The sequence below is a fragment of the Thermobia domestica genome, chromosome 13, assembly GCF_964235325.1.
Source record: "Thermobia domestica chromosome 13, izTheDome1.hap1.1, whole genome shotgun sequence".
Taxonomy (NCBI): Eukaryota; Metazoa; Arthropoda; class Insecta; order Zygentoma; family Lepismatidae; genus Thermobia; species Thermobia domestica.
In genome coordinates, this window is record NC_137466.1 from 19,826,503 (window position 1) to 19,841,407 (window position 14,905).

At 36.8% G+C, this 14,905-nt stretch overlaps 1 protein-coding gene across 4 annotated transcripts in view; it reads right to left on the minus strand.

Annotated features, from left to right (window-relative positions):
• Nucleotides 1–14,905, minus strand: part of LOC145668041 (chymotrypsin-like protease CTRL-1) — a 501,380-nt gene that overhangs the window by 45,092 nt on the left and 441,383 nt on the right. The gene's annotated exons all lie outside the window — the stretch shown is intronic.

Consider the following 14,905-nt stretch of genomic DNA (forward strand, 5'->3'; position numbering starts at 1 on the left):
AATTAGAGGAAATTCTTTAATTAAAATAGTCAATTTATTCCAAAATTCTTACAAGAGTTTAGAAATTTATAGCTAAATGTATGTTATGATATAACTTAATCATTATTGTTTGTCTAATTTGTTTTTCAAAATAAGAACAGTCATGTCCAAAATGATTGTCGCATATCTATAACTGTCTTCTTTTAGGAATATAATTTGATAATGATTTTGCATGATACTTTTAATACTGATACTATGTGTATAATCGCGAAATGTATATTTGTGGTAAATTTCATATGAAAAGAATTATAAATATGAAAATTAGAATGAGTAAAACATAATGTTGCTAAATGGACAAGAAAGATTTATTTTCGTTTTATTGTTCTTATTTACTGCTCTTTTGACATGAAATTTATCACATACATGTCTTTGCAGATTATACACACTAACATTATAAGAAATACATGGCGAATTCGTTATCAAATTATATTCCTACAACAACATATTTATAGATATACGACAATCATTTTGGACATGGGTGTACAAAACAATCTATCATGTACACTTTCAGTGATGAAGGTAAGGCATAAATCAAAATGCCTCTTTTTGCTGGGACTTTCGTTCTAAGTCTGAACTTCCTCACGGCTAATTGTTATAACTTCCCCGTAAGTTTTAGGTGATTTGCCTTCGATTACCAGTAGTTTCGACATTATATTAAGATTTAACATCTCACAACTTCAGTGCTGAAAATGGAGGTTAAATTCCAAAGATCAAGAGACAACAAAATTCACTAATAAATTTCAAGACAAGAGGTTAACAGTGGTTCGTTTGCTTAGCCTAGAAGCTAGCAACAAGGTGAGTGCGAAAAGCACCAGTAGCTAGGCGAATGTCCAGGTGATGATTAGTCTCAAGTTGCTTCAGTACAGAGGAACGAGCACATGAGTAAGAAATACAACCATAGTCAAACTTGGACCGGCTTATATTACGATATAATCATAACAGAAAAATATGATTAGTACCCCAGGAGCTGGAAAATTACACAAAGAAAATTCATAGCTTAGAGACAACAGTAGTTAAGGTTACTAATTCGGCAAGTGGCGGCCAAGATTAAACCCAGAAACAGGGCCAAATTAACAAACGAGCGACTAATGCCACAAAGGTATAGATCTTGATCAAGAAAGCAGGTCCCTTGGTACTCAGTTTTGTCATAAAAAAAAACGAAAAATTCTTTCATTGGGCCAGTGCACAAGTCGATTAAATGAAAGATAAAACAACTGAGTGATACCGCAATTGTATCGAGAGTGTCAATAAACATCAAGATGGTTCAATATATACAGAATAGAAACAAGGGCCTGTTTTTCAAAAGAACATTGCTGACGGCGACGACAAACACTGGCACTAAGAACACTCTCTTAGGAGACTGTTTCCTTTCTTAAATCACTTTCAGAGACTAGAACCCATACGCAAGATAAAATAAAATTCTTGATAAAAATAGCCATAATCATGTGGTCATTAGACCTGTCACAAAAATGTTTTAGTATACTGTAACACCAAGTTGCATCATAAACGTTCTGTAATAGAAGAATATGCCAACAAGGTGTTAGGAATGGAAGAATTCTCCTTGAACCGACATTCAAGGTGAGTAAGATTGTAGAGGATCTGAAAAAGCCAAATTCGCATTGGTAGCTGCTCAACGAAGAAAGTAGTTGCGAACACCACGCCGAGCACATGCTCACTACGTATATGCTCAAAGCGCGTGAGAGTTATGAGTCTGTAGCTCGTGGCGGTTTTACCTGGTTTCAAGATTCGCAGAAGCAGAGCCTCATATTAACGGATGATCAGAGCTAGATTGGGAAGCCTTTTCCGATGAGATATGATTAAAGGAGCACTTCGAGTTAAAAACAAGTTTGGTGCAATAAAAACAGTTCCAGAAATAAGAGACACGTATTTTTTAAATCCTGATAGGCCATCTTGTTCAGCTTCTATAGGAGTTTCTTTTTGATGAATCGCAAATGCTGACGTCACCCGTGGGCAAGGGCGCCCATCAGGGGGAGGTAAGATGGGCGCTTGCCCCCCTGAGAGGACATTATACTTGGGAATATCGAAAACCCAATAGCATTTTTACATTAGTTACAGCAAAATTTGAAACTATATTTGAAACGTCGCTTATACTTGCCCTCCCTTGGAAACCATAACATGGGCGCCCTTGCCCGTGGGCTAATAAGAAACTCAATATGAGTCAGCAACCACTCTCTTGTGCGCAGCTGATAAACCTTTAATAGTGCAGTGGATTTAATAGATTGTTTTGGGTTCGTTAGCAGTCTTGCTTTGTATTGAATTCTCGAGAGACGTTTTTGTTAGTTGATTTTCCTACAGCATTAGCATAAGAAATTAGATAGAGAGCAGTGATTACGTAGTGTTGTGAGAAGCTGTATTTCTTCCAAACATGTTCTTGGTGGGACACTGTCTCCCGGAGCTCTGAGAGTGACTCCCCGGAGAGCAAAATAATACGTCTATAGTATAATAATAAATAGAATAGTACCATGTGAAAATAATATATGCCCCTCCGAATCAAGTGTGCCCCGGGAACATTTTTTCTGAAAGAAACACTACGCATTAGTACAGCGCGTGCTGTGTTGTGAAGTGAGGTAGAAATGCCTAACACGTACTGCGTTTTCGGTTGTAATTCTCGTGCGGTTAAAGCTGAGGGACTAAGTATCTTTTTTTTCTCGTTTCCAAGTTGTGAGAAATCACCAGATCGATATAAATTATGGTTCAAGAAAATCAATAGAAAAATTCATTTTTCATCACCACCGTCTCCTTTAGCCTAACCGGCATAACCGTGGGACGTAAAACTAAAGATTTCATTTTATTTTCATTTTCAAAAACACTTGTTTGTTCCAAACATCTTGAAGAGTCCGACTTCGAGTAGTCATGTTTACTGAAAGAACTAATGCCAGGAACAGACCCGTAGCGAGCCCGAAAATGTAGGGGGGAGCGGTAGAAGTTAGGGGATCGACCCAAACATATTATAGTCCATCATCATATTATAGTTCATTTGCAATCCTACGGTGAAAATTTTAGGGGGCTAATAAAACTTAGGGATGCCTTCCCCCTCCCCATGCGCCCCGTGGATAGGGGCCTGACCAGGTGAATATTTTACACGCAAACTAAGAAAGAATATTGTTCTAAGTATATTGCTGAAAGGTTTAGAGCCGGTACGATTGAACAAGCGCCGATGTACGTCCAGTTACCAACGAAAAAAAAAAGAAAGAAAGAAAGAAAGAAGAAGTACAAGACGCAATTGACGGTTGTAGTCTAGACGGGGCATTAGAGGTTAATAGCGACGATGTCACTCATGATTTTGAAGGTACTGTTTTAGAAATAAATGTAAATATAACTGCTATACAATGTGAATTTGGGAGTGAAATACTGTATATTGGCTTGTAGAAGGAATCTGTGTCGATGACAGTGTTCCTCAGGACATTGATTCATTGTTTAATTATTTTTACATCAATTGACAATAATGATGAAACGGATGACGAGAGTTGTTGCGTGGAGAGCGTTGCGAATAAAACAAATTTAACCGGTGATGTATTTTTCTTATTATGGCAAACTTTACAAATATTATTTAATTTTTGTATATGCCGCGCTTCTGTACATAGATTGAAGCACAAAATTATAGTCATCATTAAAAATTGCAACGAAACTTGAAAATGAACATACTTATGTTTGGGAATCGGAACTATGATTTAAAAAAAGTACTTAGGTGTTGTAGCAATCTCGTCTATTGGTTTCGAAACTTTTAGTTCATTTTTAAAACGCTGAACTTAAGCTTTGTAGGAAAAACTATGTTTTATAATATTATAAAAACTTTGTGCAGCCCACCATCAGATATTCTTACTCTGTACATGCACATGACATTTTAAAGTTTTTGCAATCAGTTCAGGAAAAGGAAATCGCACTTTAGGACGTGCCACCGCACCACTCACAAACGCAATGCTTGGCACTGTGTGTATTAGTGTTGTGTCGATCATGAACGATTCGATCATTATGAACGAATCATGCTGTGAATCAAATGAATTATGATTCTTTGCAGAAATGAATCGATTCTTCAAGTGAATCATTTCTACTTTTCACTGAATTGTTTCGCTGAGCTCGAAATGTAAGAATTGTGAATCAAATTGCTGTGAGCGAATCGGTAGTGTTGCTTTTGCAGAACAAGGGTTGTGGGAGAAGAGAGAGAGAAACGAAGGAAACATATGCTACCGCACTATCTTAACAGGGTTCCGCTTCGCACAATACAATGAGGAGTCATATATACACACAAAATAAACAAATATAATCATTGGACAAGGTAGCCTCAGGCTAGACGTCCATCCTCCCCCTTTGCTGTGTACATATACTGACGACGTGGAAACTGAAAGGATGGAAGCCACGATCTCTGTACTGTTCGCTATCTCAGGATCCGCAAGTAGTGACAGTGTTGCTCACTCATGTGTAATGTAATTTTACTGTTGGTTTTAATATGCTCTTGAGCGATTATTAAGGTAATGTGCGCTATATAAAATAGGCTTATTTCTCATCACTTTTAAGTGCACTTGCTACACGAAGTCGTCTTATCATTTATATCTATGATAACTGGAAACACCACACTAAACTTAAAATAGATTCAGTATTTAAGCAGTATATTTAAGCAGCACTAAAATATTTAAACGAAACACTATTTACACTGTACATCACAGATTTTACATATTTACGTGAAGAAACACGAGCATGGATACTTTCTGGGAAGACAACCTATTTCGTATTTCAGTAAGTAGGGCCTATTTGTCCAGTTTTCGAAAACACTCGATCACACGGAACAGAACTTGGCGGAATAGCTAATCTTCTCTTCATTACTTGAAAAAGACGCGGATATGCAAATTGTTTTCTCTTCCCCCACGCAAGTGGATCATCTGTACGAATAATTAATGGCTCATCTAGGTACTTGTCGAGCTCAATAATTCCAGCTGCAGTTGGATTTTCAGCATTCAAAAGCTGTCCAACTTCTTCATCGAAGTCCGCCCATATTGAAGATGAAGGTGGTACAGGTCTTTTCCGAATGGGCTCATCTTCTTGGTTCGAAATTTCCACCTTGCTTGCTCTTTCTGATATACTTCTGTACGTACTCTGGAAAGTAAGCTTAGATTTAAATGGCTGTTTTTTAAATCGAGGGTGCAAAAGTGCACTTTCAGTGTAGGCAATATCTGAAACTACATTTCCAAATCTCATGGTCATCTGATCATTTAAAACTTTAAGCATTCGTTTAATTTGAGGAGGCAAATCATCCTCGTTTGTCATTTTTTGAACATGTGTCAATAAAGCTCTTTTCATGAAAGGAACTTTAGAAATGTTTACTGTTTTCTCGGCACTCATTTCTGTAGTCACTTCTTGAAAATCTCTTAATACAGTACATGCTTTTTGTAAAATCACCCATTCGTCTTCTGAAATTTGATTAAGTGTTGGATTTGTCAGTGCCAGAGCTGATAAAATTAGTTCCTTCAGAGCAAGGAACCTTTCAAACATTTCGAATGTTGAGTTCCATCTAGTTTTCACTTCCTGCTTAAGTTTGAGTTCTTCATAGCCCAATTGCTTCTGCAAGTTTTGCAGTTTCTTATATGCTTGAGGACTTCTTTTGAAGTACTGAACAATTTCTTTCACTTTCTTGTAACTGTAAGAATATTTTAAGAGTTTGGAAGTAAGTATAAATGTATTCGAAATGAATGAAAAATCGGAAAAATTCAGTCTAACATCAAATGAATCTCTACATGCTGGAAGAGACCGATCATATATTAATAGGAATGAGCATGTGGGAGAATTGATGAAATGGGAAAGTGGGAAAGAACAAGGGTATCCCAGTACCGTAACAAATCTATGCGGGAAGGTTTTTGGAGGCCTCAACCAATAAATTAGCCCAAGTGATAGGGGATATTTTTATTCTCTATGGAGTTGTAAAAGATGAAGTTTGATTTCTTTTCCAGAATCCACAACAACAGGATTCTTTGAATTGATTTATATATATGGCTCTCCGAGATCCCCTGCAGCATCAATGGCTGGCTCTCTCCTTTCGGGGATCACAAACCAGTAACACAATTAAAACAAACAACTCAGTCTTCTAGTAATGTTACCTACGAGAGGAAAATTAGGCTTTCTCGTCTGGTCTCGTAAGCTGTCGAATTCTCGTCTCGTCTCGATTCTGAGAAATCTTCTGTCGTCTCGTTTTGTAACTTATATACACAATTCATACCCTGATTTTCTACTTAGGCCTAATTTCATTTATAAAGTATCAGAATTCTCCCGCGCCATGAGAAGTCCACGAAGGCTGTTATGTAAAATACTTAAATCATAATTATTGGTGAAGTACACTGAGAAAAAAATTGTACGTGTGTGGCGTACGTAAAATCGTATGTTACATTTGTAAATCGTGTAGTTTTTGGACTTAACGTACAGCAAACATATAACTGAAAACGCATGTTTTATAATACTTTCTGTATAAGTGTTCCATCTATACGTACTTTCCATATGAAATAATATAGGCGGTCAGGATCTCACATACAAATGGAACATATAGCTGACGAAGGCAACATACATTTATGTATGTAATATAAGGAAGACTGTTAGATTTCAGACATCCTGCAACGGTATGATGTAACATCTAACGGCAGTGTCTATGTAGCCAACGTATGCTCCGTACTGATTTCTGAAGTAAGCAAGAGGATTCCGTATATTTGTATAATATACTGCTGTCCGGGGAACAGATTTTTCTCAGTGTATATGTAATGATTTCCGTTTGCTTAAACTTTCATAAATACTTTTCATTGTGATCGTGCAATCACTTTATCAATTTATAGTTTTTATATTACGAATCATATAACATTAAAACAGTGTTTGAGGTCTTAAATTTGAGTGAAATAGTATTGTCGACGATACTTGAGAAATGTCTCATCTCGTCTCGTTTTTGTTTATCGAGATGTCATGTCTCTCGTCTCGTCTGGAATTTGAAAATATACAGTACTTCTTCTCTCGTTTTGTAGACAAAAATCGAGACGAGATGAAAAATTTCTAGTCTCGTGAGTAACACCATCTTCTAGATATTTCGATTTCAACAAAGACGTATTAGACCTAAAATTTTAGTAATTACCATAATTATATATTGATCCATTTCGTGGTCACTTCAGTGGCTTACGTTGTATTTGCTATTCTTCATTCAAGCGCCCAGCCTAATCTGGCCATGTGCAAGATATTGTGTATTGTACACTGGGAACTATTTTAGTCGTTTTAATTAAATGAATTTTACTTCTTGAAAATCATTTGCACTTTATAAATGGGAGAACATGAAAAGAAATTTGCTTCTAATCTGAAATTGAATGGGTGAGTTGAAAAAGGTACATTTTCCAAAAATATCACAAATTAAACTGAGATAGCCATTTTTTTCTTTGAACGTATCTACATCCATACAGCAGAAAAAGAAACATATTTCACTATTGCAAATGAGCTTGCCAAAAATATGTAGATGCGATTGAGTTGAAGAAGGAACATATTCCAGGAATATGTCCCTTCTTCAACTCACAGCCGCGCTAGTACCGGCGGCACTCGCCACAGCGCTAGTGTTCAGTTATGTGTTATGACTTAACAGGTGAACTGTTGTTTAAGGTCATGTTGGTTGTGTTAAAAGTGGAAAGTGAAGATCATTGCGAAAAGTAGTGTAGTGAAGTTAATTAGTGTTTCTTTGCTTTAACCTAGTATCAATGTCCGAAACAGTGACAGTGGTGAACCAAGCCGTAAAAAGGGTGGACTTAACAAAGAAAAACTTGTACGGAAGATGGAAAAGTTAGCAAGGCGTCGAGGTGAGGCGTCGAGTTTGTAACTTCAGCAGGCGTTCTTGTTCGAGCCAAAACAACCGGCCCAAGCAGTGAGAAAATGCATGGATAGTTTCTCTATTGAGGAAAAGGAGAACATTATTAAAACTCTATATAGTGGCAGACCTAAGAACGAGCAGGACACATTATTAGTGAGCCTAATTGAGAGGCATGAGGCTGCAAGGCTCAGACCATCAAATCAAAACCCAAAGCAATACGAGTCCTCTTTCAAGTAATTTGCCATGAAAGGGACGAGCAGAGTTGAAGTATGTCGTAATGCGTACATAAGCCTTCATGCGGTGTCACACAAAGTTGTTATTAGGTTGACAAAGATTTTGGCTTCTTGGAATTTCCCTATTGACATGAGAGGTAAACACGATGCTAATGCTATTCCAGCCTCACATCTAGTTAAAATACATGAACATATTGATTAATTTCATAAATATGTCGCACATTATACGTCTACATCAACCATATATCTCGATGCTCAGCCTAATGTGGCAAAAATGCATGAACTTTTCATAGAAAAATGTCCTGAGTTGAAGAATGTTATTAAGTATGAGTTTTATTTGGAATATTTCAAGAAAAACTTTGGTTACCGATTTGGCAGGCCTCAGGTCGGTGCCTGCAGTACCTGTGAAGACCTGAAGATCAAAATTAAATCAAACACGCTTAATGACAATGAAAAACATGTAAATTTTATATTCAGTATTTTATATTTTGTAAATTAGTTTAGACTATTTTCATTTCACCTGAACTTATCTATCCTAACTACAGTCTGAATATAACACGAAACTTCATAATACAATCTAACCTAACCTAGCCTAAGTATTGCTATCTTTATTACAGACATGTTTTATGGTAGGTTATGATATTGGACCCTGTATGTAACCAAAAAAGACTGATTTGCAATGGCAAAGTAAAATAAATCGTTTCAATGTTATCATCTCAGCACTTTTTCGCAGCTCGGTGTGTTTTAATCACACAAAAAATTACTAACGATGGTCAAACTGAAAGGGAACATGTTTTTATAAAGATTTTCGATCAAGGCTTTTGTTTTTCAGCTGCTGATCCGCTAGATCAAGATGATTGACGATTGTCTACTCTGAAAAATTCAACAATGACCTTTGTTTTACCGGAAAACATTGTTATTTTTGTCAATATGTGTAGTTAACAGTTTTCAAATACATTTGTTTGCTTTTATAGAAAGATTGAATAATATTACTCACTTATTTTTGAAACCTGTTTAACATAATCCACTAATTGGGATAAGGTATTGTGCATTTAAAAACATTGAGTTGAAAAAGGAACATATTCCTAAACATCTTTACACAATTATATGGTATATATATAAAAATATATGTACAGGTACCACGTGCAATAGGTTTGCTACACCAAACGACACAAATTGACAATAGTAAATATTTTGGTAGAACAATTAGTTTTCTCACAAAACAGTTTTTCTTAGTTTTCCGAAAGTTTATATTTTTGGAATGTGTACCTTTTTCAACTCACCGATTCAATTTTATATGAACAAATCTCACATGGACAAAATTAATAACAGGGTAACTTAACAAATCAGTAGGCCTAATAAATAATAACTTTAAATCGCGGGGACAGGATCCCCGACTTACATCTCCGATTCTTACGGCTCCCTCCCTCCTGAAAATATATATTCATGAACAGCGGCGCAAATCTGTCTTGAACATTGGGGGGACAAATAAGACTTTTTTTGTTTTTTTTTTTTTTTGTTTAGCGATGCTCAAAATATTTATGAAGTTGAAAAACAATCCTGCGGAGGATCAGATAGAAGAGTTGTCTTCAACATTGGGAGGCGTGCAGATTTGAGGCTTATTCTGGGGGGACATCAATTTCATCTCACTTTCCTTTGTGGCAATCGGACACAAATCATCACATATTTCCCTAAAAATCACATTTCAAATCGGATTATTGGGGGACAGAGTCTCACAGTTCCAAGATTGGAGGGGATATGTCCCCCTCATCCCCCCAGGATTTGCGCTAGTGTTCATGAACACGGTTTATCCTTTACAGAGTTCGTAAGACTCGGGATAACAAAATGTGAGAAGCTACATACCAGAAACGAGCACACTATCGTATAGTGCTATTAGTATTCACAAGTAAAAACATGAAAGTTACACATCCACCTTAGGGTTCTATATCTCTATCCATAACAATACAATATATATAAATAAAAATGCTAGACATAGAAAGACAGTTGTTCTAAAATTATCTCGGAGAAAGTTCATAAATCAGGCCTGTACCTAGCCCGATTCACTTGACCCTTTTCGTTCTTATTCTTGACTGGTTATTTTTAAGACATATTTATCTAAAGAAACAACTGAAAGTTTCAGGTGAAGTTCAAGGTAATCGTGGGAGCTTCAGTTGCCTACAGGAGATATTAAGACTCCTGGCCGGTGGCCCTCCCAAATTACGGGCCTGCTCAAAATTTTAGGAGGGCCCGGTAGATGTTAGGGTGGCGATCAAATCATATGATAGTTCATCACTATAATTCATTTGCAAGCCTACCGTGAAAATCCAAGGGGGAGCAGTAAAAATTTAGGGGGGCGGCACATTGACCCCCGTGAATACGGGCATGGCCTACTAGTTTTTTTCTTTTTTTTTTAAACGTTCTCTGTAAACGATGCGTACCTCGATGGAAGTATATCTGGTCCACGTATACTTCATGCTTGTCATGGTGCAATACTGGGGCACTTGAGTTTGAAATTTTTCGATCAGTAAAAAGGTAATGGGCGATGTTTGGTGCTTGCAGCAAGAAGCAGAGCATTTACGCAGAAACGAATAAAATGCGCTACCTAATAAAATTCTAGTTTTTGCATCAATTTAATTTTTCTGTATAACGTTCTGGTTTAAAGGTCTAAATATGATTTACGGTATACGGGCTTCTGATGGATTTAATTGAACAAAGCATGTTTTCTCGGAAATTGAACTTGGTAATAGAAAATGAAGATTGCAACACTTTCAAGTTTTGGCCGCTCCGACGCAAATGCTAGTTTCTGAAACAATTAAGAATGCGAGGGAGGAAGGGCATATGCTAACGTCGTAGTGACAATGAAGCTTGAAACACGTTTCAGAGCTGTTGTGGCCCCAATGCAATGCTGCCCGTGTCACATGGCAAAGGTGGTTGACAAGAGAAAGAGATTGTATTTCGTCACAAGCAATTCATTTGAGTTGCAGCAGACAAACGATTCGTATGATCGAATAATTCTCCTGCGCAAAATGCATGCGCGGAAACCTAACTGATGCAATGAGCGAATCATTCCCAACCAATTCACTTGCGCGAAGGGAATGCGCGGAAACCTAACTGATTCAATGAGCGAATCATTCCCAACCAATTCACTTGCGCGAAGGGTATGCGCTGACAACCAATTCATATGAACGAATTAAATGATCGAATCATTTTAGTGAATCAGAGTAAATGAATCGATTCTCCGAAATGAATCATTTTGCCCATCACTAGTGTGTATGGTAGCCTGCTCTCGCAACTTGCCACGAATGACGTCATCACAAAATCTTTTTTTCCTCTGTTACTCGCTAATGAATGAACGTATCGCAATCAAACAAACACCATTCCTTTTAGAATTTTCAACTGTACAAATGGAAGTAATTTGTAAAAAATGCATTTCTAAGTCGAACTGCTCCTTTAAGAAACTACAATAAAACAAGATGATTATTGCACGAGACATTGCGGAACATGTAACATACACGATTTATCTGGAGCAGTGGTGGATACAGACGGGGGTGCCTGTCCCCTCCTGAAGTGAAAATATAACTCGTTTTATACTATTTCAAAGAGATGAAAGACAACAGTACTACAAACCAACTGATATTCCTAAGTATTGCAAATTATAATATTTTGCTTTCTCTTCGCCTCTTCAATCCCTTCACGCAATAATAAACAAACAATGAGATAATAATGAAGAATCTCTCTAGGTCGAGGGCCTAACTTATGCAAAAAATATAGGTATTGTTAAAGATTTTTCTAGGATGATGTACCCATCATTCTTGGCAACAAAGTGAATGAACAAAAAGCATTCCCAGACTGGTCAGATACTAGGGGAGCATATGTAGAAAAAACATGCCACGTGGCAGCTTTAGTGAAAATAATATGAGGGGGTGACTTTTGATTAGAGGGAGTCTTGTGGTGAATAATTTCGATAGTGTCACTCACTGGTGCATGGCGTGTAGACATGATGACGTCATCAAAATGGCGGACAACGTCATGACGTAATGAGCAATTATTTACGAAATGAGCAAAAATAGCTCCGAAAATGTTAAGTTTAGAGAAATTACTTACATAACAGTTTTTATGGACAATTTAATTATCTTTAAAACGAGCTATTGCCGAAGAAAATCGGTCCATAAATAACGGAGATATGAGATATAATACGTTAATTACGTCATCAAAATGGCGGTCACTTAAAATTTTACTTCTAATTATATCATTTTGTGGCAGCTTTCGTTTAGATAAGAGGGTGATTTTATTTTTTTTTTAGAGGAGCCTTGTGGTGAATATTTTCGATGGTATCACTGATTGGTGCACGGTGTGTAGCAATGATGACGTCATCATAATGGCGGACAACTCGATCATGAAACAAGCATTATCTCCATTGTTTATGGACCAATTTTCTTTTTTCATTCTAAACTAAATTAAAATCTCTATTATACGTTATATAAGTATTTCCTCAAAAACTAAAGGTACACTAGTTAAGAAATGTGTTCGATTCTCGGCGATGGCACTGGGTGGGCAAAGTATAAAGTGCTTTATCTAGCCAGCCATCCTGAATGATGTTTTTTTGGGTTTTTCTCATTCACACTAGGCAAATGCCGGAATGGTAACCTAATATATGGGTCCCAGGTCGTTTCCTTCCTTCCCCAATCCTTTCTTCCTTCCCTTTTCCCGGATAATGTGCTCGCTTGTTACCCCTCAAACGTGATGGGTTAACATGGCCATTGATACCGACAGCCCAGAAATATAAAATTCTATAATTTTAAATATCTAACTAGTTAACAAAAGGAAATCACAGAAAAATACTTGAGATATGATGTGTAATGTGTTTGTATGATGGGATCTCGGTCAATGGCAATAACACTGATAGCAAAATAGGCACTATCTTCCTTGATCATCAGCCGACTCTTTTTCTACGACTTGGAGAGTTACACATATGTATGGCACTGTTACGTGGTATTGGCACATTTATAGATGGACCTGGCATTCCGAAAATGTGGGAAATGAGAATACTGTGCAGCAGATCATTACGGACAAACATAGATGAACAGAAGAAGCACACAAACGTACGTACTCTTGTCGTTTTGTATGAGTGTTACCTGGAGATGTTCTTGAAGAATTACCTATCCCCAGGGATTGTCAAGAAGATTGGAGAGTTAAGGATTGCACTGGGATAATAGATTTATTAGAGACTGTTCGAAGAATCAATTTCTTTGAAAAAATCAAGGCAGTATACATAAACAAAACAACACATTTAAGTTGGTAGAAGAATACATAACCATGGTTGAACACTTGTTACGACTAATAAGATCAATAAGAATTGGTGTCTGGGAAGAACACTTTAGATGTGTAGATCGGTTACTTTTTTGCCTTGGATTTGCATAACTACTCCGCTATGTTAGCTATGTTACAGAAATGCGTGCATTGAAACAATGCCTCCCCGAAATAGGGTAGAGTTTGAAAATTGATATTGGATTGTAAGGGAAACTAACATTCTATTCTGTACTCTTTGTGCGGATGAAGCACTTGAACAAGAAAATAGAGCTTTGAAGCTTACAGGTGGTTTAGTAGGCATAACTCAAAACTCCTGAGCATTAGCACGGTATTCTCTAACAAAATCAGAACTTAAACGAATTTCTGACGAGGCTTTGCAATTAACTGTGTGGGTGAAACAAGCAGAACTGCACAAACATAACGATGATTCTCAGAAAGTAATGCTCAGGGAACATATTGCCTTAAACAAACTACGCATTTAGCTCAAAAGAATAGAAAATCATTCTCCGTATGGCAGTCCTGATTTAGTAAACATTGCAAGTAAGGTTGTTTTCTCAGAAAATATAAAAGCAGATGCCTTTAGCATTCGTTCCCTTGGAAATAAATGATACGAAGATTTCAAAAATTAAAGATTGATATTTGAAAATTTATGGGAGCCAATCAAAAAGAATAAATTAAATTATGTTCTAATGCTAAGAGAAAAATTAAAATAAAGGAAGCCGATTGCATCAAAGAATTGAAGATAGGTAGATCACTATTTCTCGACCACTTAGGCTATAAGTACGTCTCAGCGACTTACATAAAACGATTGGAATGTACGAATTGTCAGTTCTCCCGACATCACTTTTTAAATATGACGGTAGAATGAGTCTATGTTCCAGGAGAAGTAACCTGATTGAGATTTTGAAATCTATCACACCAAACAGCAGCATCTCAGAGGAAAATAAACTCCATCCGGAAGCAGATTCCACTGATAAATGATCGTTTTCAGTTGCAGTCGTGGGATGGTATGTCAGATTTTCAATACGTGACATAAGTAAATGCGAAGGTAAAAACTATGAAGATTTGGCAGAAGCACTCATGAAGAAAATGGAAATGAAGTACTGGAGCTACGATAAAGTTTACCTTGTTTTCGGCACTTAGCAAGAGTATTCCATAAAGAACACTACAAGGGAATCAAGAAACGTAGATGCTCGTCATGTAGATTCCTGTGCGCTGAAATGTGTGGGTGTAGAGCTAGTCAAGAATTTTGTGAAAACTGGTTGCATAATAACCTAATGAAACAAGAGCGATAATGATGCAGACGTAGAGATAGCGTGCAAGGCATCACATTCATGTAACTATATTATGTTAATTTTTCTTATCTATCATATTATCACGTAAAACCTAAAGTTGAACTCGCTTTTCTCTAAAGAAATACTATCTTTCATTTTCCATTTGTACAAATGTATACTTGTACTATTTGTTCCAGTAAGTAATTTTA